General features: G+C 44.9%; 1 protein-coding gene across 2 annotated transcripts in view; it reads right to left on the reverse strand.

Moving 5' to 3' along the window:
• The window catches only part of FAM120A (family with sequence similarity 120A), a 3065969-nt gene that overhangs the window by 87299 nt on the left and 2952156 nt on the right, over positions 1–26514 (reverse strand). The gene's annotated exons all lie outside the window — the stretch shown is intronic.

Raw genomic sequence — 26514 nt, forward strand, 5'->3', positions numbered from 1 at the left:
ATGGAGGTCTTTACGAGTTAAGACCAGTTAGCTTCAAAATATAGCCAAGATGACTATACCTATGACTCATTTTTCCCTTGTGAAGGATCTCCAACCTAGGGTGAATCACAGTCAAGACTGTTGGGGGCTGGTGGAGTTGTACCTCTGGGCAAGTTGAAGAGGCAAGACTACATAACTGCAGATGGTCTTCAATGAGCACCAAAAAGCTCACCTCCTCTTTTGGAGTTAGCCATATCTAGAACAGAAAGGGTGGTGATGACAAGATCCTCCACTGAGGCAAAGTCAAATTTCTTCCTCTGAAGTTATCAATCATGTCCCCACAATGGCTGGCCAAAGACTTCTTCCCCTAAGGAAATGTTCATCTAGCTACTGAGTTCCACCTCAGAGAGGAAGGCCCCAGCTACCCTTCATCATGTGCAGATATAAGTCTGAGTTTGCAGCTTCAGCCAAAGCATCAGCTTAATTAAAATTACATGAAGGAACCCACTGTAAAAGCTACAGAATGAATTTCACAAAGGTGCATACTGAGACGAGATTCCAACAGGTCTGAAAGAATGGCTAAGCATCTTCCTCACTAGAGAAAACTACTACTGGCAGAAGTGAGATGAATATGAACAGTTGAGGGTATTAATTCCGAACAAAGGAAAGCAAAAAAGTCTTTTGACACACCTGTCAGGCACCAATACGACAAAATGCAGTGGTATCTAGGATCTATGTTAGACCAAAGAGATCATACAGTCAGCACTAGAATGTTGTCAGTTGCAAAGAAGCAGCCTGTAAAGTGTATTAGCTTTTTAGAGGGTTAAGAGGCAAAAGTCAGGGTGCACCCAAGCTGCAATTAATGGCATCCTGAATGTTTGCTCCCAACAATGGGACTGACCAAGGTCCCAGTGTGGTCTTCCCTAGAAACTCTGTTAAAAATTCTTGGGAAAGGGAAGAAGAATCCAAGGCCAATCCCAGCTGTTCTTTATAAGCTTGAGAGGCATTTCAAAGGATAATGGTCATCCACGATGGATGTGGATTAGACAGACTATCTAGGCTTTGTTTACCTTTTAGTTCTCATTGACCATGACCTCCACTACTTATGGCTACAAGTCTGCACATTGGTGAGCAAGTAATGAAACAATGCACGGATAAAGACAGCGGCATAGGCTTGCAAGTTAGCCAAAGAAAGCCTTGTGTATGGAAAAGCTTGTATCAAATTCCCCAGTGGTGATCTCTTGCACCTAGGACTCAAACACTTGCCTGATATCCAAGCCTGAGGCACAATCTCTATTGTGGAAGACAATATAGTTGTGTATACTTACCATAAATGTAGATCTTAGAGTGCATTCACTGTTGCAGTCCTAACTTGGGGATTTCTTAACGTGGAAGCCCTTGGCTGGCCCGACTACCAGAAAGAAAGTTTCCCTCCTCTAGGAGCAGGCAGACAACCTATTGGGTATAAGGGGAGTCGACTGGCACCATGACCTCAATACTTTTCTTGCCCCTATAGGTAGACCACCTCCAGAAAGACCCTGAGGTCAAGGGTCTGGAACACTGAAGCTCAGAACACGAAAGCTAGAAAGAAGGTTAACCTGACTTAGAAGGAGGGGGGGAGGAGGAGGGAGAGAAAGAATACTGCAACAGTGAATACACTCAAACATATACATTTATGATAAGTATACACAACTGTACTATATTCTTTGTGTTTCACTGTTGCAGCCCTAACTTATGGGATGATTCCCAAAGCTGAAAGGAATGGACAATGGAAGAATTAGGAGAGGCAAGATGCACTGCAAGACGGCAGTGGCAAATCCTGCTCTTGACTTGGGGAAGTCTGAAAGGTGGCAAAGTTTGGTAAAAATGTAAACTGAAGGCCAAGTTGCAGCCTCCAAAATGTACTTCTGGTCACCCCATTAAGAAAAGCAGTAGAGGTAGCTACAGCCCTGGTGGAATGTACCACACACAGCATTCGGGTTTCTTACTATGATATGATGGCTGTAAAAGAAGGAAACACAGTGGGAGATCCATTTAGAGATGATATGCTTAAAACTGGTTTCCCCTCAGAGCTAGTGGCAAAGGCCACAAACAGTTGGTCTGATTTTCTGATTGTCTTGGTTATGTCTGAGTAGTAACGGAGCTGTGTGTGTACATCTAAGTAATGAAGTACCCTTTCCCACTTGTTTTGAGAGTTGGGGAAGAAAGTAGGCAAATATATAGCTTGATTTAAGGAGGTCTCTGTCACCACCTTGGGCATAAATGAGGGGTTAGTCCTGAGTTAAGACTCTGTCTGGGTGAAGAGGAGTTATGGTTCCACAGACATGACAGCCTAAAGCACAGAAACTGTTCTAACAGAGGTGATACCTAACAACAGAACAGTCTTCCAGGTCAAAAGTTTCAACTCCGAGGAAGTGGCTGATTTAAATGGCAGAAGGGTACGTTTTTCCAACACAAAACTAAGTTCCCATGGTGGGACAGGAGGCTTTCTGGGTGGCCTGATGTGAACTACCCCTCTCATACTCTGCTTCATGAGGGGGTAAAAAAAGACGGCAGGGTGAGCAGGTATGTAGACATGAAATAGAGGATTAAGAGAGACCTTTGTTAAAAGGCTGGCCAAATAGGTCAGAATGACAGGAATCTTGGCTGCACAAGGATTCTGTGCTTTTTGCCCACATCAAAGGGAGAGTATTTTCCATCTGGTGGAGTAAGATTTCTTTGTGCAAGGTCTTCTCACCTCTTTTTGAATACCCTGGACCTGCTTGTCAAGGAGAGGATCCTTTCATGAAGTTAAGGTATCCTCCATGTTGGCAATTTGAGGGTCTGCAGGTGGGAGTGTACAATCTTGCCCTTGTGCTGTGTCAACGGACCCATTCTCTGGGACAGCTGCCATGATTCCATGCTGGTTAGGTTGAGTAGCACAAGGTATCAGTACTGACTGGGTCAGTCTAGGGCTAGTAATATGATAATATTACTATTGCCCCCTCTTCTCTTATCTTTAGCAATACCCTGGGGAGCAGAGGTATTGGAGGGAAGGCATAGAGAAAGAGGCCTGTTCAATTGAAAGAGAAGACATCTGTCTTTCAGGCTGACTTCATTTTGTCCTTGGAGCAACACTTTTTCAAATGAGCATTTTCCTTGGTGGAGAAAAGGTCTGTTAGTGGCACACATCTTTTGGCTATAGTGAGAATACTTCCCAATGCAGTTGCCATTCGTGGAGTCTGCTGGGCTTCTGCTGAAGTGATCTGCTAGCTGTTTGTGTACACCTGGCAGGTATGGTGTTCATGAGATGTAATCCTAGGGAGTGTGCTGTTTTCCAAACGTCCATTGCTAGGTGGAAAAGTGGGTAAGAGTGGGTCCACCCCCCTCATTTGTTTATGCATCATATAACTGGTACTGTCTTTCTTCCATTTCTCTTGGAAGGCTATTTGGCCATTTTGGACTGCTATACAAGTTCTTTTAGATTTGTGTGTTTTTGTCTGAACTTGGAAATCCCACTTTCCTTGAGTCTGGAGGCAGATGAAGTGGGATCCCAGACTACATTTGATGTGTATGTTGGCAGTTTGTCACTGAGGAGTGAATCTGAAGGGGAGGACCCAGGTTGAATGAGCAAGCCTGGTTCAACCAGGCAAATTCTTTCCTGAGGCAAGGAATCAGTTTTATCTTGGCTGGGAATGTTGGTACCACATATTCTTGAAATACCACTACAGTTTCTTCATTTGCAGTCTGGCCAGGGGAATCATGAGGATGCAAGAGGCCATGTAAGCCAAAAGCCAAGGCCCTGAGGCACTTCCTTGCTGTAAGGTAATCCCTGACTATATTTCTGAAGTACAAGGTCAGAAGGGAGACCATGTCCGGGGGGGGGGGGGGGTGTTAAAAAGACCTTCTGGAGAGATGACTCCAGTAGGGCCCTTAGGAACACAAATCTGGTTGAGACGTCTGCTTGAGATTTCTGTGCACTGATATTGAACCCCATGGAGGTTAAAAAGTACAGTTTTGTACCTACCATAAATGTAGATGTTCGAGTGCTAATACAGCTGCAGTAATCACAGATGGGTTTTCAGCCGTCAGGCGGTCCCTCGGTCGGCCGAATTCCAAAGTCTTGGTCCGGCGTCAGTTGTCATCGCTTACTCTTCTGACGTCAGTAAGGCCAGAGTATATAAGACACAGCCGACGCCATGTTCTTCAGTCTTTCTTGCCCCAGATGTCAGGTGCCCCCAAAAGGAAGGCAATACATAAATAAGGCTTATCTACATATGCAGGCAATGCAATGTAATGCAAAATCAGTGTAAGCAAGCAAATAAAACATAGCAGGATAACCCAGTCAGGTGGTATGAAGAGGTTGTTAGGCCCCATGCCTTTACCAAGTGGGGAAGGAGGGAGGGAAACCTGTACTGCAGCTGTATTAGCACTCGAACATCTACATTTATGGTAGGTACAAAAAGTACAGTTTTGTACCTACCATAAATGTAGATGTTCCAAGATCCACATTGCTGCAGTCCTTACATATGGGTAGTCCGCTGTCCTCGGTCGGCCCGAATACCAAAGTATTAGGCTGACGTCGGTCAAGGCGCTTTAGACTGACATCAGAACGTCAGGGTACAAAAGCGCATGACCGACGTCATATCCTCAGTCTTTTCTTGCCCCAGATGTCAGAAGGCCCTAACAACAAAGGCTAAAGCCAAAAAATAACCAACCACCCCTGCACTAACCATATTTACAATATGTACAACCCAAACCACACCACCACCTCTAACTACAGAGGGGAAGGAGGGAGGGTAATTGGACTGCAGCAATGTGGATCTTGAACATCTACATTTACGGTAGGTACAAAACTGTACTATGTTCTTCATCTCACATTGCTGCAGTCCTTACATATGGGTAGAATCCCAAAGCAGAGGTAAGGGAGGATGGCCAACTAAAAAGCATTAGGGGCTGCCAAAATGCCCTGTAAAATTGCAGTGGCAAATCCAGCCCTAGATTTAGAGTAAAGTGGAAGGTGGTAATGCTTAGAGAAAGTATGCACTGAACTCCAAGTAGCTGCTTCCAAAATATCTTTAGTAGCCACCCCTTAAAAAGCTGTAGAAGTGGCAGTAGCCCTAGTGGAATGAGGCCTAATCCCAGCTGGAATCTCCTTACCATGATGGGAATAACAGAAAGTAATACAAAAACCAATCCACTTAGAAATAGTTTGTTTTGAAACTGGTTTGCCCTGAGAAAGTACAGTTTTGTACCTACCATAAATGTAGATGTTCGAGGATCCCCATTGCTGCAGTCCTTACTATTGGGTATAGTCCGCATCCAGTCGGCCCGAATACCAGAGTATAAGGCTGACGTCGGTCAGGGCGCATTAGACTGACGTCAGTACGTCAGGGTACTAATGCGCATGACCGACGTCATATCCTCAGTCTTTTCTTGCCCCAGATGTCAGAAGACCCTAAAAAGACAAGGCCCAAAATACCTGCACCAAAAATATGTACAATATATACAAGCATATATACAAAAATATAAGCATGTAACCTCACCTACACAACCACCCCTAAACACAGAGGGGAAGGAGGGAGAATTGGACTGCAGCAATGGGGATCCTCGAACATCTTCATTTATGGTAGGTACAAAACTGTACTATGTTCTTCGCTCCCCATTGCTGCAGTCCTTACTATTGGGTAGAATCCCAAAGCAGAGGTAAGGGAGGCTGGCAAATCATAAAGAAGCAGGAGCTGACAACATGCCTTGCAAAACAGCTGTGGCAAAACCAGCCCTAGACTTAGAGTAGATAGGAAGGTGATAATGCTTAGAGAAAGTATGCACTGAACTCCAAGTAGCTGCTTCCAAAATATCCTTAGTTGCCACCCCTTAGAAATGCTGTTGAAGTGGCAGTAGCCCTAGTGGAATGAGGCCTAATCCCAGCTGGAATCTCCTTGCCATGATGGGAATAACAAAATGCAATGCAAAAGCCAATCCACCTAGAAATAGTTTGTTTTGACACAGGCTTGCCCTGTGAACTCAAAGCAAAAGAAACAAACAACTGCTGAGACTGCCTGAAATCCTTAGTCCTGCTTAAATAATAACGCAATTGCCTGTGTACATCTAAAGTGTGCAAAATCTTTTCCCCTTTATTTTGGGGGTCTGCATAAAAAGTAGGCAAATGAATAGTTTGGTTTAAAGCCACACTAGAAACCACCTTAGGCATAAAGGAAGGATTAGTACGTAATGATACCCTATCCTTATGGAAAATCAAAAATGGCTGTACTGCCACAAGGGCCTGCAACTCAGACACCCTTCTTGCAGAAGTAATAGCCAACAGAAAAGCAGTCTTCCATGACAAGTATTTCAATTCAGCAGTAGCCGCAGGCTCAAAAGGTTGTAGAGTAAGTTTTTCCAACACAAAATTGAGATCCCAAGCAGGAGTAGGAGCTCTACGTGGGGGTCTTATATTCTTTGCCCCTCTAAGAAACTGCTTGAACAAAGGATGCGAAAACAATGGTGGGTCACAATCATAGTGAGCTGAAATTGCTGCAGCATGAATCTTAATGGAAGAGAAGGACAAACCTTTGTCCAATAACTCAGTAAGATATTGAAGAGCCACACTCAAATTAGGCTCAAACCTGCAAATTCTTTGCTGTACTCCAAAATAAAAATCTCTTCCATTTTTCTGCGTACACTTTCCTTGTACTAGGTCTTCTAGCTTCCATAATCACATTTAAAACTTGTTGAGGAAGTTGAGACCTGCTGTGTTTCAACACAGAATATGCCAGGCTGTTAGATGAAGAGAGTGAATCTTGACATTGAGCAGATGACCATCCTTCTGAGATAACAGATGAGGAATCAGAGGTAAAGGCCATGGAGGCTTCCTTACCAGACTCCGTAGTAGTGGGTACCAGTGTTGCCGAGGCCAATCTGGAGCTATCAAAATCATCCTTGGCCTGTCTTGTCTGACCTTTAATAGTACCTTTGGAAGAAGAGGCAGAGGAGGAAAGGCATACACATGAAGGTTTTTCCAACTGAAAGACAGAGCATCCACTTTCCAAGCTGAGTGATGAAACCCCTTTGTGCAATACTGTGGCAGCTGGTGGTTTAGTGGAGAAGCGAACAGATCTATGTCTGGAGTTCCCCATGACACTGTCAATTTTTGAAATACATGAAGATCCAGTTTCCACTCGTGGGGATCCATGATTTGTCTGCTTAACACATCTGCTAAGGAGTTCTGTGCTCCGGCAGAAACCTTGCCTGAAGAGTTAGTTGCAAGCTTAGCAGTCTCCCATAAAATCATTGCTTGCCTGCATAGAGGATAAGAATGTGTTCCCCTTGCTTGTTGATGTACCACATGACAGTTGTGTTGTCTGTTAGAATCAACACCTGCCCTGGAAGAAGTAACTCCTTGAAAGCCATTAATGCAAACTGGACTGCTAACATCTCCTTCATGTTGATATGTAGATGCTGTAGTCTGGCAGGCCACTTGTCTTGTATCCACTTTCCATTTAGATGAGCTCCCCAAGCAATGTCCGAGGCATCTGTCGTTAAAATCTGACTCGCCTCTGGCCGGGTCACAGAGAGTCCCTTGTTTAGGTGACATTCCTGAGCCCACCACAAAAATTCTTTTTGAAGGCAAGGTATTATTTGAATGACAGTGTCCAAATCCTGGCAGTGCTGTGTCCATACATTTTGAGATACCATTGTAGCTTCCTCATATGCAGTTTGGCATTGGGAAGCACCAGAATACAAGATGCCATGAACCCTAATGCTTGAAGGACTGTCCTTGCAGTCAGCACGGACTGATGAGATAGTTGATGGAAGTAAAGTGATAGACTCTTTTGTTTGTCCGGGGTTAAAAGGCCATCTGGGCTGCTGTATTCAGTCTCACACCCAGAAAGCACATGTCTTGAGAGGGTACTAGACTGGACTTTATTTCGTTCACAGAATACCCTAGGCATCTTAGCACTGCTATAACATATTCCAGATGCTGTAGAAGGTCTTCCTTTTCTTGAGCCAGAATCAGGCAGTCGTCCAAGTAAGGATAGATTTGAATTCCTTGAAGCCTGAAGTAAGCTATCACTGGAGCCAGAACCTTTGTGAATACTCTGGGCAGTAGATAAGCCAAAGGGCAATGCAGAGAACTGATAATGAGAATTTCCAGCTCGAAACCGCAGATACTTCCTGCAACTTAGCCTTATAGGCACATGAAGGTAAGCTTCCTTGAGATCTAAAGTTACCATCCAGTGATCTTTGCCCAGCAGAGGTAAAAGCTGTTGTAACGTCAACATCTTGAACTTGGGAATGTCCAGAAAAGTGTTGAGGAGAGATAAATCCAAAATTGGTCTCCACGTGTTCCCCTTCTTTGGTACTAGGAACAGGCAAGAATAAAATCCTAGGCCCCTTTCTGATACAGGGACTGGCTGAATGGCCCCCATCTGGAGTAACTGAGAAACTTGCTTGTGAGCCTCTTTTCTTTGTGGAGGAGGAACGTCTGGCATGCCTTTGAAAGGGGCATTGTATGGAAATAAAATCTGTAACCGTGGTGAATGATATCCAACACCCATTTGTCTTGAGTAATTAAATCCCAATTTTCTTTGAAAAGAGACAGTCTTCCTCCCAAAGGAGCTGCCAGACGAGAATCTACTGGCAGCTGAAAAGACAGGTCATTGGGTCTGTTTACGAAAGGACTGACCCCTGCCCTCACCAGAAGTCTGAGCAGGTGAACTCCCTGTTCTAGGCCTAAAAGAACCTTGAGCCCTGCCCCTACCACGTCTAGGCCTACCCCTAGACTGGGAATCATAAGCAGGATATGTCCACCCCTTAGCAGGCCAATTTCTACTAAACTTCGGTGGCTGCACCTGCAAAAAATCTTTAACAGTTTGCATAGACTTAGCTTTGTCCTCCATTTTCTTTAAAACTGCTTCCACAGGCGATCCAAACAACACATCAGACTGTAAAGGAGCATCCAAAATCCTTGTCTTAACATGCTCAGCTAAATTCTGATCCTTCAACCAGGCATGCCTGCGAAGAACAGAACTAGTAGCAGCCACCCTCGAGGAGGCCTATACAGCATCAAAACCACATTGCAAAGAATGCTTACCCACTTGTTCAGACACATGAACCAAATCCAGCAACTCTTTACACTCAATACCTTCCGCCAAAGCATCCACCTTAGATTTTAATTGTGAAAGGAGATAATTCTGATATTTTAGCATGTGAAACTGACAATTCAATGCTCTCATGGCTAGAGTGGAAGAAGTATACACTTTCTTTCCCCGCCAATCCAAAGCCCTTGCCTCTTTATCAGTGGGAACAGGATTTTTAATCACAGAAGCTTTAACACCTTTAGGCCCTTGAGAAATAGTTTCTGGGTCCGCCCTAGGACTCTTAAACAAATACTTATGAGCTTCGGGCACCCTATAATACCTATCAGGCTTAACAGGAGCAGGAGGCAAAGAGTCTGGGTTCAGGGAAGCCTCTGCAGAAACATCTTCCACCACATTCAACACAGGAGGAATAGCTAAGGGCCTATGCTGGGGTAAAAACAAGAATTCCCTAAGCCTTTTCCTGGAATCAGAGTAATCCTGGCCTTCCCATTTAAAGTGCTCCCTCATGGAATGCAGAGTCTCTGAAAATGAGAAATCCTCAGGAGGAGAAGCTGCAGGAGTGGAATCATCCACATCAGAATCAGAATAAGTAGGATACTCCTGCAAGTCTTCCGCAGAAGACTCTGAAGCCTCTGAACACTGTTCAAAACTATCAAACTCGGTTCCACCCTAGGCCTCTTATCAGGCGGGGCATAGAACCTCTAATCAGAGTAATCAAATCTTCTGCCATTTTAAGCATATGTTTCTTAGGTACAGAACCCAAATGCTAGGAGAAGCCCCACTGAAGCTGAACTAGGCCTACCTCTCAAAGAAGTTTTGGCAACAGAAGGAGAGGCTCTAACTACCTTGGGAAGAGAGGGAAGAACAGTTACCTGAGAAGCCCCTCAGCCTGGCCTACCTCCTGAGAAGGCACATCCTGTAACAGTAAGGTTTCTGCCTGAGACTCCATGGAAACTCCTGGCAAAACCTCTGGCTCCACTGAGCCTTCTAAAGAACCGACGTCCGGGACTGCCGGTTCATCAACCCTAGGCTTCGCTGTTTTGTCCTTGCGCTTCTTGACGAAGCGGCGCCGGAGCATCCGACGGCATTTTATAATTGCAACGCTTCCAAACACTAACCTGGCACAGTCTAACCTCCTCTTAATAGTGCGTTTGTTAAACCTAGCACAAGAGCGGCAACCAACAACGTCGTGCTCAGGCCCTAAACAAGGTATACACAAGGTATGGTAATCCCTATGAGGTATCTGTTTCCCACAAGAAATACAGTTATTCACTTTTTCTGACATCCGGTTAAATACTGAGGCAAGAAAAACCAAAATGTTCCCCAACGGGGTACTTAGCCAACTCTGTTTCGGTCTGAAACTCCGGTTTCGGAAATATTTCAGAACGCCAACCTGCACTCGCAAAACTGCTTCTGCATCAGACCATGCGGCAAAAAAGACTGAGGATATGACGTCGGTCATGCGCATTAGTACCCTGACGTACTGACGTCAGTCTAATGCGCCCTGACCGACGTCAGCCTTATACTCTGGTATTCGGGCCGACTGGATGCGGACTATACCCAATAGTAAGGACTGCAGCAATGGGGAACGAAGAACATCCCAAAGCAAAAGAAACAAACAACTGCTGAGACTGCCTGAACCCTTTAGTTCTGCTCAAATAATATCGCAACTGTCTGTGTATATCCAAAGTGTGCAAAATCCTCTCCCCTTTATTTTGGGGGTTTGCATAAAAAGTAGGCAAATGAATAGTTTGGTTTAAAGCCACACTAGAAACCACTTTAGGCATAAAAGAAGGGTTAGTACGCAAAGACACCCTATCCTTGTGGAAAATTAAGAAAGGCTCAACCGCCATAAGGGCCTGTAATTCAGAAACCCTTCTCGCAGAGGTAATGGCCAACAAAAAAGCAGTCTTCCATGATAAATATTTCAACTCTGCTGTTGCTGCAGGCTCAAAAGGTTGTAGAGTGAGTTTCTCCAACACAAAATTGAGATCCCAAGCAGGAGTAGGAGCTCTACGTGGGGGTCTTATATTCTTTGCCCCTCTAAGGAATTGCTTAAACAAAGGATGAGAAAATAATGGTGGGTCACAGTCATAGTGAGCAGAGATTGCTGCAGCATGAACCTTTATAGAGGAGAAGGACAAACCTTTGTCCAATAACTCAGTAAGGTATTGAAGAGCAACACTTAAATTAGGTTTAGAAACATCAAAGTCCTTTGCTGTACTCCAAAATAAAAATCTCCTCCATTTATCTGCGTAAACTTTCCTTGTACTAGGCCTTCTGGCCTCCAAAATAACATTCAAAACTTGTTGTGGAAGCTGAGACCCTCCAGGGTTTAAAACAGAATATGCCAGGCTGTTAGATGTAGAGAGTGAAGTTTGACATTGAGTAAATGACTGTTCTCCTGAGACAGCAGGTGAGGAATCGAAGGCAATGGCCATGGAGGCTTCCGTACCAGACTTCTCAGTAATGGGTACCAGTGCTGTCGAGGCCAATCCGGAGCTATTAAAATCATGTTTGGCTTGTCCTGTCTGACCTTCAGGAGTACCTTTGGGAGGAGAGGCAGAGGTGGAAAGGCATACACGTGAAGATTGCTCCAACTGAAAGAGAGAGCATCCACTTTCCAAGCTGTGGGATGAAACCTTTTTGTGCAAAACTTTGGCAGCTGGTAATTTAGTGGAGAAGCGAACAGATCTATGTCTGGAGTTCCCCATGACACTGTCAATTTCTGAAATATATGAGGATCCAATTTCCACTCGTAGGGATCCATAATTTGTCTGCTCAACACATCCGCTAAGGCGTTCTGTGCTCCTGGCAGAAACCTTGCCTGAAGATTTAGCTGTAAACTGAGAGCAGTCTCCCACAAAATCATTGCTTGTCTGCATAGAGGATAAGAATGCGTCCCCCCTTGCTTGTTGATGTACCACATGACAGTTGTGTTGTCTGTTTGAATCAACACCTGCCCTGGAAGAAGTAAATCCTTGAAAGCTATCAATGCAAATTGGACTGCTAACATCTCCTTCAAGTTGATATGTAAATGTTGAAGTCTGGCAGGCCACGTGTCTTGTACCCATTTTCCATTTAGATGAGCTCCCCAAGCTTTGTCTGAGGCATCTGTCGTTAGAATCTGACTCGCCTCTGGTCGGGTCACAGAGAGTCCCTTGTTTAGGTGACATTCCTGAGCCCACCACAATATTCCTTTTGAATGCAAGGTATTATCTGAATGACAGTGTCCAAATCTTGGCAGTGCTGCGTCCATACATTCTTGAGATACCATTGTAGCTTCCTCATATGCAGTTTGGCATTGGGAAGTACCGAATACAAGATGCCATGAACCCCAAGGCTTGAAGGACTGTCCTTGCAGTCAGCCTGGACTGACGAGACAATTGGTGGAAGTAAAGAGAAAGATTCTTTTGTTTGTCCGGGGTCAAAAGGCCATCTGGGATGCTGTATTCAGTCTCACACCCAGAAAGCACATGTCCTGAGAGGGTACTAGACTGGACTTTATTTCGCTCACAGAATACCCCAGGCATCTTAACACTGCCATCACATACTGTAAATGATGAAGAAGTTCGTCCCTTCCTTGGGCCAGAATCAGGCAATCGTCCAAATAAGGATAGATTTGTATTCCTCTTAGCCTGAAGAAAGCTACCACTGGAGCCAGAACCTTCGTGAACACTCTGGGCGCAGTAGATAAGCCAAAGGGCAATGCAGAGAACTGATAATGAGAAGTCCCAGCTCGAAACGCAGATACTTCCTGCAACTGAGCCTGATAGGAACATGAAGATAAGCCTCCTTGAGATCCAGAGTCACCATCCAGTGATCTTTGCCCAGCAGAGGTAAAAGCTGATGTAACGTCAACATTTTGAACTTGGGAATGTCCAGATATGTGTTGAGGATAGATAAATCCAAAATTGGTCTCCACGTGTTCCCTTTCTTTGGTACTAGAAACAGGCGAGAATAAAATCCTAGGCCCACTTCTGGCAGAGGGACCGGTTGTATGGCCCCTAATTGAAGTAGTAGAGAAATTTGTTTGTGAGCCTCTAGTCTTTGCTGCGGAGGAACGTCTGGCATGCCTTTGAAAGGAGGCAAGGTATGGAAATAAAACTTGTAACCTTGGTGTATGATATCCAATACCCATTTGTCTTGGGTAATCAAAATCCAATTTTCCTTGAAGAGTGCCAACCTTCCTCCCAAAGGTGCTGCCAAGCAAGAAGGATCTGGCAGCTGAAAAAGTAGGTCATTGGGCCAGTTTACGAAAGGACTGGCCCCTGCCCTCACCCGAAGATTGTGCAGGTGAACTCCCTGTTCTAGGTCTGAAAGAACCCTGAACTCTGCCCCTACCACGTCTAGATCTACCCCTAGACTGAGAATCATAAGAAGGATACGTCCACCCCTTAGCAGGCCAATTCCTACTAAACTTTGGAGGCTGAACCTGCAAAAAATCTTTAACAGCCTGCATAGACTTAGCCTTGTCTTCCATCTTCTTCAAGACTGACTCCACAGGTGAACCAAACAACACATCAGACTGCAAAGGAGCATCCAAAATCCTTGTCTTAACATGGTCAGATAAATTCTGATCCTTCAGCCAGGCGTGCCTGCGAAGAACTGAACCAGTGGCAGCCACCCTAGACGAGGCCTGCACAGCATCAAAACCACATTGTAATGAATGCTTACCCACCTGTTCAGAGACATGCACCAAATCTTGTAATTCTTTACACTCAATGCCTTCCGCCAGAGCATCCACCTTAGACTTCAATTGAGAAAGAAGAAAGTTTTGATATTTCAACATATGAAACTGGCAATTCAAAGCCCTCATAGCTAAGGTAGAAGAAGTATAGACCTTCTTTCCCCATCTATCCAAAGCTCTGGCCTCTTTATCTAGAGGAACCGGATTCTTTACCACAGAGGCCTTAACACCCTTAGGTCCCTGACTAATAGTTTCTGGGTCCGCCCTAGGACTCTTATAAAGATATTTATGAGCCTCAGGCACACTGTAATACCTATCCGGTTTAACAGGCGCAGGAGGCAGAGAATCAGGATTAAGTGAAGCCTCTGAAAACACATCTTCCACAACATCCAGAACAGGAGGTATAGCCAAGGGCCTGTGTTGGGGTAAAAGCAAAAATTCCCTAAGCCTTTTCCGGGAATCAGAGAAGTCCTGACCTTCCCACTTAAAATGTTCCCTCATAGAATGAAGCGTCTCTGAAAAAGAAAAATCCTCTGGAGGAGAAGCAGTAGGAGTGGAATCATCTGCATCAGAATCAGAATAAGGAGAGTACTCCTGCAAGTCTTCAGCAAGACCCTGAAACATCCCAAGCCTGCTCAAAACCTCCCAATTCTGGCTCCACCCTAGGCCTCTTATCAGGAGGGGGCAAAGAACCTCTAATCAGAGTAATCAAATCTTCTGCCATTTTAAGCATGTGCTTCTTAGGCACAGACCCTGCTAAACTAGGAGTGACACCAACAGAAGCTAAACCTGGCCTGCCTCTGGGAGAAGCCTTGGAAACAGAAGGAGAGGGCCTAACCACCCTAGGAAGGGAGGGGAGTACAGTAACCTGAGAAGCCCCTTCAGCCTGACCTGCCTCTTGAGAGGCCACATCCTGCAAAATCAAAGTCTCCCCCTGAGATTCCAAAGAAGTCTCCGTCGGAACCACCGGCTCCACTGAAGCCTCTAAAGAACCGGCGTCCGGGACGGACGACTCATCTTGCCTGGGTTTAACTGTTTTGTCTTTGCGCTTCTTCGAGAAGCGGGCGCGGAGAATCCGGACGGCATATTATAATTGCACCGCTTCGAAGACCAGCCTAGCACAATGTAACCTTCGCTTAATAGTGCGCTTATTGAACCTCGCACAAAAGCGACACCCAACAACGTCGTGCTCAGGCCCCAAACAAGGAATGCACAAAGAATGATAATCCCTATGCGGTATCTGTTTCCCACAAGAAATACAGTTATTCACTTTTTCTGACATCCGTAATACACTGAGGCAAGAAAAACCAAAATATTCCCAACGGGTACTTAGCCAACTTGGATTCGGTCTGAAACTCCGAACTCGAAAAATTTCAGAACGCCGAACGGCACTTGCAACGCTGCTTCTGCATCGGACCATGCGGCAAAAAAGACTGAGGATATGACGTCGGTCATGCGCTTTTGTACCCTGACGTTCTGATGTCAGTCTAAAGCGCCTTGACCGACGTCAGCCTAATACTTTGGTATTCGGGCCGACCGAGGACAGCGGACTACCCATATGTAAGGACTGCAGCAATGTGAGATGAAGAACATCTGTACTATGTTCATCGTGCATACAGCTGCAGTAATCACAGATGGGTAGAGTCCCAAAGCTATGCATAGGGTGGTAGGTACTATGAGGAACTGGGCTGAGCCAGAATGCCCTGCAAAACAGCAGTGGCAAAGCCTGCTCTTGTTCTGGAATATAAGGGTAGGTGGTAGTGTTTTGTGAAGGTATGTACAGAACTCCAAGTGGCTGCCTCCAAAATATCCTTAGTAGGAACGCCTCTGAGGAAGGCTGTAGAGGTGGCTGTGGCCCTGGTGGAGTGAGATCTGATACCAGTAGGGACAGATTTCCCATGATAGGAATAACAAAACCGTATGCAGTGGCCAATCCACTTGGAAATGGTCTGTTTGGTAACTGGTTTCCCTTGAGCCCCTACGCATAGGACACAAAAGTTGTTCTGATTTCCTGAAGGACTTTGTTCTGTCCAAATAATAACGTAGCTGCCTATGGATGTCTAAAGTGTGAAGCAGCCTCTCCCCTTTGTTTTGAGGGTTATGATAAAAGGTAGGTAGGTGTATGGCTTGATTTAAGGCTACCCTGGATACCACTTTTGGCATAAAAGATGGGTTGGTACGAAGGGAAACCCTGTCCTGATGGAAGATGAGGAAGGGCTGCACCGCCATGAGGGCCTGTAGTTCAGAAACCCCACGAGCTGAAGTGATGGCCAGAAGGAAAGCTGTTTTCCAGGACAAATGTTGCAGATCTGTTGAGGCAGCAGGTTCAAAGGGAGGCAATGTTAATTTTTCTAGTATGTAATTAAGGTCCCAGGCTGGTATTGGTTGCTTCCTTGGAGGTCTTATATTCTTAGCCCCTCTGAGGAACTGTCGTAAGAGTGGATGAGAGAATAAAGGAGGATCCGTGTTGAATTCTGCAGAAATGGCTGAGGCATGTATTTTTATGGAAGAAAATGAAAGTCCACTGTTCAGCAGTTCAGCTAGGTACTGTAAAACCTGAGGCAAGTTCAATTTTCTAGGGTCCTGGCCTCTTTTCTCATTCCAACAGCAAAACCGCTTCCATTTTGCAGAGTAAGCTTTTCTAGAAGATGGTCTTCTGGCCTCCAAAATGACATCCTGCACCTCCTTGGAGAGTAGGGACTGTTGTGGTGTCAAGGAATTTTCCATGCAGCGAGGTTGAGTGTTTTCAGCTGACTGTGAAGAGTTTTGTAGCTGTTCTGAGTCAGTAGGAGAGGCATTAGAGGCAGGGACCAGGGAGGAGTATGTGTTAGGCTCCTCAGGAGTGGATACCAGTGTTGCCTTGGCCAATCTGGAGCAATCAGTATCATCCTCGGTTTGTCTGTTCTTGCTTTCAAAAGCACATTGGGCAGAAGGGGCAGAGGTGGGAATGCATAAACTGTCCATGCTGTCCAACTGAATGAAAGGGCGTCCACTTTCCAGGCCTTTGGATGAAAGGTCCTTGAACAAAACTTTTTCAGTTGATGGTTCCTGTGGGAGGCAAAAGATCTATGTCTGGCCTCCCCCACGCTTGGATTATCTCTGTAAACACCTGAGGATGTAACTTCCATTTGTGTGGATCTGTCATATTTCTGCTTAGAGTGTCTGCCAGTGTGTTTTCCAGTCCTGGCAAGTACTGTGCTTGAAGTTCGATTTGTCTTTCCAGAGCCAAGTTCCAAAGAGTCATGGCTAGTCTGCACAAGGGGTATGAATGTGTTCCTCCTTGTTTGTTTATGTACCACATTACTGTGGTGTTGTCTGTTCTTATCAGTAATTGTCCTGGATGCAGGAAGTCCTTGAAAGCTGTAATTGCATTTATCACTGCTAGCATTTCTTTTTGATTGATGTGAAGGTGCTTTTCCTTTTGGGACCATCTGCCCTGAATGCACCTGTCCTTCATGTGCGCCCCCCAGGCGTAATCTGAGGCGTCTGTGGTTATGACTTGTTTTGCTTGAGGCTTGCAGAATGGAAGGCCTGTGTTTACTTGACATGCTTGGGCCCACCATAGAAATTCCTTTTGCAAACATGGAATTATTGGTATAATTGCTTCCAAACTGTGACTGTGACTGTGTTGAGACCATAGATTTTGTAGGTACCATTGAAGTTTCCTCATATGCAGCTTTGCACATGGGATTAGAAGAATGCAAGATGCCATTAATCCCAGAGCCTGCAGGATTTTCCTTGCAGTAAGCCTGGTACTTTTTGCTAGTGTTTTGAAGTACTGAGATAGTTGCCCTTGTTTTTCTGGCGTAAGATATGCCATCTGGGTGTTTGTGTCCAAGTTGGCACCCAGGAAGGTTATTTTCTGAGATGGTGTTAGTCTTGATTTCTCCTTGTTGATGGTATATCCCAGAGAAAGCAGTAACCGTGTCACATAAGCCAAATGTTCCAGTAGTATGCGTTTGCTGTCCGCTTGGATCAGGCAGTCGTCCAGATAAGGGTAAATTTGTATCCCTTGAAGTCTGCAGTAGGCAATCACTGATGCCAGGCACTTTGTGAATACTCTGGGCGCAGTAGATAAGCCAAAGGGCAATGCAGAGAATTGATAGTGGATTGAACCTGCAAGAAATCTGAGGTATCTTCTGCAGCTTTGTCTGATTGGGACATGCAGGTATGCCTCCTTGAGGTCCAATGTTACCAGCCAAAACTCCTTGCCCAGCATGGGAAGAAGTTGCTGTAATGTGAGCAACTTGAATTTTGGCACGAGTAGGAATGTGTTTAGGATGGATAAGTCCAAAATGGGTCTCCAGTCGGTTCCTTTTCTTGGTACCAGAAAAAGTCTTGAATAAAAAAGTACAGTTTTGTACCTACCATAAATGTAGATGTTCGTGCTGGGCAAAGATCACTGGATGGTAACTTTAGATCTAAAGGAAGCTTACCTTCATGTGCCAATAAGACTAAGTTGCAGGAAGTATCTGCGTTTTCGAGCTGGAAATTCTCATTATCAGTTCTCTGCATTGCCCTTTGGCTTATCTACTGCGCCCAGAGTATTCACAAAGGTTCTGGCTCCAGTGATAGCTTACTTCAGGCTAAAAGGAATTCAAATCTATCCTTACTTGGACGACTGCCTGATTCTGGCTCAAGAAAAGGAAGACCTTCTACAGCATTTGGAATATGTGCTTTCTGGGTGTGAGACTGAATACAGCAGCCCAGATGGCCTTTTTAACCCCGGACAAACAAAAGAATCTTTCCAGTTACTTCCATCACCTATCTCTTCAGTCCGGGCTGACTGCAAGGACAGTCCTTCAAGCCTTAGGGTTCATGGCATCTTGTATTCTGGTGCTTCCCAATGCCAAACTGCATATGAGGAAGCTACAATGGTATCTCAAAAATCTGTGGACACAGCACTGCCAGGATTTGGACACTGTCATTCAAATAATACCTTGCATTCAAAAGGAATTTTTGTGGTGGGCTCAGGAATGTCATCTAAACAAGGGACTCTCTGTGACCCGGCCAGAGGCAAGTCAGATTCTAACGACAGATGCCTCAGATATTGCTTGGGGAGCTCATCTAAATGGAAAGTGGATACAAGACAAGTGGCCTGCCAGACTACAGCATCTACATATCAACATGAAAGAGATGTTAGCAGTCCAGTTTGCATTAATGGCTTTCAAGGAGTTACTTCTTCCAGGGCAGGTGTTGATTCTAACAGACAACACAACTGTCATGTGGTACATCAACAAACAAGGGGGAACACATTCTTACCCATTGTGCAGACAAGCAATGATTTTATGGGAGACTGCGCTCAGTTTGCAACTAACTCTTCAGGCAAGGTTTCTGCCGAGCACAGAACTCCTTAGCAGATGTGTTAAGCAGACAAATCATGGATCCCCACGAGTGGAAACTGGATCTTCATGTATTTCAAACATTGACAGTGTCATGGGGAACTCCAGACATAGATCTGTTCGCTTCTCCACTAAACCACCAGCTGCCAAAGTTTTGCACGAAGGGATTTCATCACACAGCTTGGAAAGTGGATGCTCTTTCTTTCAGTTGGAAAAATCTTCATGTGTATGCTTTTCCACCTCTGCCTCTTCTCCCAAAGGTGCTTCTAAAGGTCAGACAAGACAAGCCAAGGATGATTTTAATAGCTCCAGATTGGCCTCGGCAACACTGGTACCCATTACTGAGGAGTCTGGTAAGGAAGCCTCCATGGCCTTTACCCTTGATTCCACACCTGTTGTCTCAGAGGGACGGTCGTCTGCTCAATGTCAAGCTTCACTCTCTTCATCTAACAGCCTGGCATATTCTGTTTTGAAGGACAGCAGGTCTCAGCTTCCTCAACAAGTTTTAAATGTGATTATGGAAGCCAGAAGACCTAGTACAAGAAAAGTGTACAGAAAATGGAAGAGATTTTTGTTTTGGACTGCAGCAAAAAATTTGGAGATTTCTGAGCCTAATTTGAGTGTGGCTCTTCAATATCTTACTGAGTTATTGGACAAAGGTTTGTCTTTCTCTTCTATTAAGATTCATGCTGCAGCAATTTCAGCTCACTATGATTGTGACCCACCATTGTTTTCACATCCTTTGTTCATGCAATTTCTTAGAGGGGCAAAGAATATAAGACCCCCACGTAGAGCTCCTACTCCTGCTTGGGACCTCAATTTTGTGTTGGAGAAACTTACTCTACAACCTTTTGAGCCTGCGGCTACTTCTGAACTGAAATACTTGTCATGGAAGACTGCTTTTTTGTTGGCCATTACTTCTGCTAGAAGGGTTTCTGAGTTGCAGGCCCTTATGGCGGTTGAGCCGTGCGCGATTTTTCATAAGGATAGGGTATCATTACGTACTAATCCTTCCTTTATGCCTAAGGTGGTTTCTAGTGTGGCTTTAAACCAAACTATTCATTTGCCTACTTTTTATGCAGATCCCCAAAATAAAGGGGAAAAGATTTTGCACACTTTAGATGTACACAGGCAATTGCGTTATTATTTAAGCAGGACTAAGGATTTTAGGCAGTCTCAGCAGTTGTTTGTTTCTTTTGCTTTGAGTTCGCAGGGCAAGCCTGTGTCAAAACAAACTATTTCTAGGTGGATTGGGTTTTGCATTGCATTTTGTTATTCCCATCATGGCAAGGAGATTCCAGCTGGGATTAGGCCTCATTCCACTAGGGCTACTGCCACTTCAACAGCATTTCTAAGGGGGGTGGCAACTAAGGATATTTTGGAGGCAGCTACGTGGAGTTCAGTGCATACTTTCTCTAAGCATTACCACCTTCCTCTCTACTCTAAGTCTAGGGCTGGTTTTGCCACAGCTATTTTGCAAGGCATGTTATCAGCTCCTGCTTCCTTATGATTTGCCAGCCTCCCTTACCTATGCTTTGGGATTCTACCCAATAGTTAGGACTGCAGCAATGTGGAATGAAGAACATAGTACAGTTTTGTACCTACCATAAATGTAGATGTTCGAGGATCCACATTGCTGCAGTCCAATTTACCCTCCCTCCTGCCCCTCTGTGTTTAGGGGTGGTTCTGTAGGTGAGATTATATTCTGGTACCTTTGTATATATTGTATATATTTTTGGTGCAGGTATGTTTGGTGTTTTTGGTTTTGGCCTTGTCTTTTTAGGGTCTTCTGACATCTGGGGCAAGAAAAGACTGAGGATATGACGTCGGTCATGCGCATTAGTACCCTGACGTACTGACGTCAGTCTAATGCGCCGTGACCGACGTCAGCCATATACTTTGGTATTCGGGCCGACTGGACAGCGGACTACCCAATAGTTAGGACTGCAGCAATGTGGAATGAAGAACATCCTTGACCTTGTTGGAGTGTAGGTACCTCTTGTATAGCTCTCATGTTTAGGAGCTTTGAAATTTGCAGTTGTGCCTCTGCCCTTTGATTTTGTGGCAGGTTTGGCATGCCTCTCATTTTTGGAAGTGTGAGAAATTGAAATTTGTAGCCTCTGTTTATAATGTCCAGTATCCATTTGTCTGTTGTGACAATATGCCAATTGCTTGCAAATAATGCTAGTTTCCCTCCCAAAGGTGCTGTCAGCTGAGACTTGCTTGGCATGGAAATGAGGGAGTCATTGGGTTTGCTTCCTGTATTGTTGTGCACTGTCTTCACCACCTCTTGGTGCTGGAGATTGCCATTGTCTGCCTCTATATGATCCTTGTGATTGCCCTCTGCCCCTTGTGAGTCTGTATCTGCCTCTTTGGGGCTTGTCAGTGGCTGGAAAGGACCAGTTTTTTGAAGGCCAATTTCTGCTAAAACGTGGTGGTTGGACCTGTAAGATAGCCTTGACAGTTTGCATAGATTTGGCTTTTTCTTCCATTTTCCGTAGTATGTCCTCAGCATTAGTACCAAATAATACATCCTTTTGTAAAGGAGCATCAAGTTGTTTAGCTTTCACATGATCAGGTAAATTTTGTTCCCTAAGCCAGGCATGCCTGCGAATGACTGATCCTGTGGCAGCCGCTCTACTGGAAGCCTCTAGGGCATCATAACCACATTGTAAGGTGTGTTTACCCACTTGCTCCGCACTATGCATCATATCCTGTAACTCTTTTAAATCTGGTTGTTCAGGTTGAGACATTTTGTTCCTTAATTGTGATAACAGGTACTGTTGATATTTAATCATATGAAAAGTACAGTTTTGTACCTACCATAAATGTAGATGTTCGAAGATCCACATTGCTGCAGTCATAACTTGTGGGTAGTCCGCTGTCCTCGGTCGGCCCGAATACCAAAGTATTAGGCTGGCGTCGGTCATGGGCGCTCAGATCTGACGTCAGTGCGTCATGGTATTAAAGCGCATGACCGACGTCATATCCTCAGTCTTTTCTTGCCCCAGATGTCAGAAGGCCCTAAAAAGAAAGGCCACAGCCAAAAATAGAAAAACCTCGAAAACCCATGTACAAACAACCTCTACCACCCAAACCATACAACCACTCCAAACTACAGAGGGGAAGGAGGGAGGGTAATTGGACTGCAGCAATGTGGATCTTGAACATCTACATTTATGGTAGGTACAAAACTGTACTATGTTCTTCATCTCACATTGCTGCAGTCATAACTTGTGGGTAGAATCCCAAAGCAAAGGTAAAGGGAGGCTGGCAAAATCATAAAGCATTGGGAGCTGCTAACATGCCCTGTAAGACTGCAGTGGCAAATCCAGCCCTAGATTTGGAATAAAGAGGGAGATGGTAATGTTTAGAAAAAGTGTGCACTGAACTCCAAGTAGCTGCCTCCAAAATATCTTTAGTAGCTACACCCCTTAAAAAGCAGTAGAAGTGGCAGTAGCCCTAGTGGAATGAGGTCTGATTCCAGCCGGAATCTCCTTACCATGATGAGAATAACAAAAAGCAATACAATGGCCAATCCACTTAGAAATAGTTTGTTTTGAAACAGGTTTCCCCTGAGAGGCCAAAGCAAAAGAAACAAACAACTGTTGAGACTGTCTGAACCTTTTAGTCCTGCTCAAATAATAACGCAACTGCCTGTGAATATCCAAAGTGTGCAAAATTTTCTCCCCTTTATTTTGGGGATCAGCATAAAAAGTAGGCAAATGAATAGATTGGTTCAAGGCCACATTTGAAACCACTTTAGGCATAAAAGTAGGGTTAGTACGCAGAGATACCCTATCCTTATGAAAAATCAGGAAGGGTTCAACTGCCATTAGAGCCTGTAATTCAGATACCCTTCTAGCAGACGTAATGGCCAACAAAAAAGCAGTCTTCCAAGACAAACTTTAACTCAGACGTAGCTGCAAGTTCAAAAGGAGGTAAAGTAAGCTTTTCCAACACAAAATTGAGATCCCAGGAAGGAGTAGGAGCTCTACGCGGGGGTCTTATGTTCTTTGCCCCTCTAAGGAATTGCTTAAACAAAGGATGAGAGAATAATGGTGGGTCACAGTCATAGTGAGCAGAAATGGCTGCAGCATGAACTTTTACAGAGGAGAAAGACAAACCCTTGTCTAATAATTCCGTAAGATATTGAAGAGAAACACTCAAATCAGGCCTGGAAACATCAAAGCTCTTCACTTTGCTCCAAATAAAAAATCTCCTCCATTTATCTGCATAAACTTTCCTTGTACTAGGCCTTCTGGCCTCCAAAATAACATTCAAAACTTGTTGAGGAAGCTGCGACCCTCCAGGTTCTAGAACAGAATATGCCAGGCTGTTAGATGCAGGGACTGAATCCTGACATTGAGGAAATGATTGCCTGCCTGAGACAAAAGGTGTGGAATTGAAGGCAAAGGCCAAGGAGGCTCCCTTACTAAACTCCTTAGCAGAGGGTACCAGTGCTGTCGAGGCCAATCTGGAGTTATTAGAATCATGGAGGGCTTGTCTTGTCTGACCTTCAAGAGCACCTTGGGAAGGAGAGGCAGAGGAGGAAAGGCATAGACGTGAAGATTGCTCCAACTGAATGATAGAGCATCCACTTTCCAAGCTGTTGGATGAAACATCTTTGTGCAAAACTTTGGCAACTGGAAATTTAGTGGAGAAGCGAACAGATCTATGTCTGGAGTCCCCCATATCACTGTCAACTGTCGAAATACATGAGGATCCAATTTCCACTCGTGGGGATCCACCATCTGTCTGCTCAAAACATCTGCTAAGGAGTTCTGTGCTCCTGGCAGAAACCTTGCCTGAAGAGTGAGGTGCAAACTGAGAGCAGTCTCCCACAAAACCATAGCTTGCCTGCAAAGAGGGTACGAATGGGTTCCCCCTTGCTTGTTGATGTACCACATGACAGTTGTGTTGTCTGTTTGAATCAACACTTGTCCTGGGTGAAGTAGATCCTTGAAAGCCATCAATGCAAATTGGACTGCTAACATCTCCTTCAAGTTGATATGTAAATGTTGAAGTCTGGCAGGCCACGTGTCTTGAACCCATTTTCCATTGAGGTGAGCTCCCCAAGCCTTGTCCGAGGCATCTGTCGTTAAGATCTGACTCGCCTCTGGTCAGGTCACAGAGAGTCCCTTGTTTAGGTGACATTCCTGAGCCCACCACAAAAATTCCTTTTGAATGCAAGGTATTATCTGAATGATAGTGTCCAGATCGTGGCAGTGTTGCGTCCATACATTTTTGAGATACCATTGTAGCTTCCTCATATGCAGTTTGGCATTGGGAAGCACCAGAATACAAGATGCCATGAACCCCAAGGCTTGAAGGACTGTCCTTGCAGTCAGCCTGGACCGTAGAGACAATTGTTGGAAGTAAAGTGTAAGGTTTCTTTGTTTGTCCAGGGTCAAAAGGCCATCTGGGAAGCTGTATTCAGTCTCACACCCAGAAAGCACATTTCCTGAGAGGGTACTAGACTGGACTTTGTTTCGTTCACAGAATACCCTAGGCACCTTAACACTGCCATAACATACTGTAGATGGTGAAGAAGCTTGTTTTTGTCTTGAGCAAGAATCAGGCAATCGTCCAAATAAGGATAAATTTGTATCCCTCTTAACCTTAAGAAGGCTATCACCGAGCCAGAACCTTTGTGAACACCCTGGGCAGTAGATAAGCCAAAGGGCAATGCAGAGAACTGATAATGTAAAGTCCCAGCCCAAAACGCAGGTATCTCCTGCAACTGGGCCTGATAGGAACATGAAGATAAGCCTCTTTGAGATCCAGAGTTACCATCCAGTGATCTTTGCCCAACAGAGGCAGAAGTTGTTGCAACGTCAACATTTTGAATTTTGGAATGTCCAGGTATGTGTTGAGGATAGATAAATCCAAAATTGGCCTCCAAGTGTTTCCTTTCTTTGGTACAAGAAACAGGCGAGAATAAAATCCTAGGCCCACTTCTGACAGAGGGACCTGCTGTATAGCCCCCATTTGAAGAAGTAAAGAAATCTGTTTGTGAGCCTCTACCCTTTGCTGAGGAGGAACGTCTGGCATGCCCTTGAAAGGAGGCAATGTGTGGAAATAAAACTTGTAGCCTCGGTCTATAATGTCCAACACCCATTTGTCCTGGGTGACTAAAAGCCAATTTTGCTTGAAGAGTGCCAACTTTCCTCCCAAAGGTGCTGCCAGACAGGAGGGATCTGGCAGCTGAAGATGCAGGTCATTGGGCCTGTTTACGAAAGGACTGGCCCCTGCCCTCACCTGTAGATTGTGCAGGGGAACTCCACGTTCTAGGCCTGAAAGAACTCTGAGCTCTGCCCCTACCACGCCTAGATCTGCCCCTAGACTGTAAATCAGAAGAAGGGTAAGCCCATCCCTTAGTAGGCCAATTCCTGCTAAACTTAGGGGGCTGCACCTGCAAAAAATCTTTAACGGTCTGCATAGACTTAGCCTTGTCTTCCATTTTCTTTAAGACAGACTCCACAGGAGAACCAAACAAAACTTCAGACTGTAAAGGAGCATCTAAAATTCTAGCTTTAACATGCTCTGACAAATTCTGATCCTTAAGTCAGGCGTGCCTGCGAATAACTGATCCAGTGGCAGCCACCCTGGAAGAAGCCTGTAAAGCATCGAAACCACACTGAAAAGAATGCTTACCCACCTGATCAGAGGCATGAACCAAATCCTGTAATTCCTTACACTCTATGCCCTCTGCCAAAGCATCTACCTTGGATTTTAACTGAGTAAGGAGAAAATTCTGGTACTTCAACATATGAAACTGGCAATTCAAAGCCCTCATTGCTAGAGTGGAAGAGGTGTAAACTTTCTTACCCCACCTATCCAAAGCTCTAGAATATTTATCCATAGGAACTGGATTCTTTACAACAGAAGCCCTGACACCCTTAGGTCCCTGGCTAATAGTTTCTGGGTCAGCCCTTGGGCTCTTATACAGATATTTATGAGCCTCAGGCACTCTGTAATACCTATCTGGTTTAACTGGCGCAGGAGGCAAAGAGTCTGGATTAAGGGAAGCCTCAGAGAAAACATCCTGAACAACATCCAAAACAGGAGGTATAGCCAAGGGCCGATGTTGTGGTAAAACCAAAAATTCGCTAAGCCTCTTTCGGGAATCAGAGAAATCCTGGCCTTCCCATTTAAAATGCTCCCTCATAGAATGCAGGGTTTCTGAAAAAGAAAAATCCTCTGGAGGAGAAGCAGAAGGACTGGAATCCTCTGCGTCTGAATCAGAATAAGGAGGAAAATCCTGAGTGTCTTCAGCCGAAGACTCTGAGTAATCTGAAGCCTGTTCCAAACATTCTACCTCTGGCTCCACCCTAGGCCTCTTATCTGGAGGGGGCATAGAACCCCTGATTAAGGAAATTAAATCTTCTGCCATTTTAAGCATGTGTTTTTTAGGCAC

The sequence above is a fragment of the Protopterus annectens genome, chromosome 7.part0 (genome assembly GCF_019279795.1).
Source record: "Protopterus annectens isolate FY-2018-M chromosome 7.part0, PAN1.0, whole genome shotgun sequence".
Taxonomy (NCBI): Eukaryota; Metazoa; Chordata; order Ceratodontiformes; family Protopteridae; genus Protopterus; species Protopterus annectens.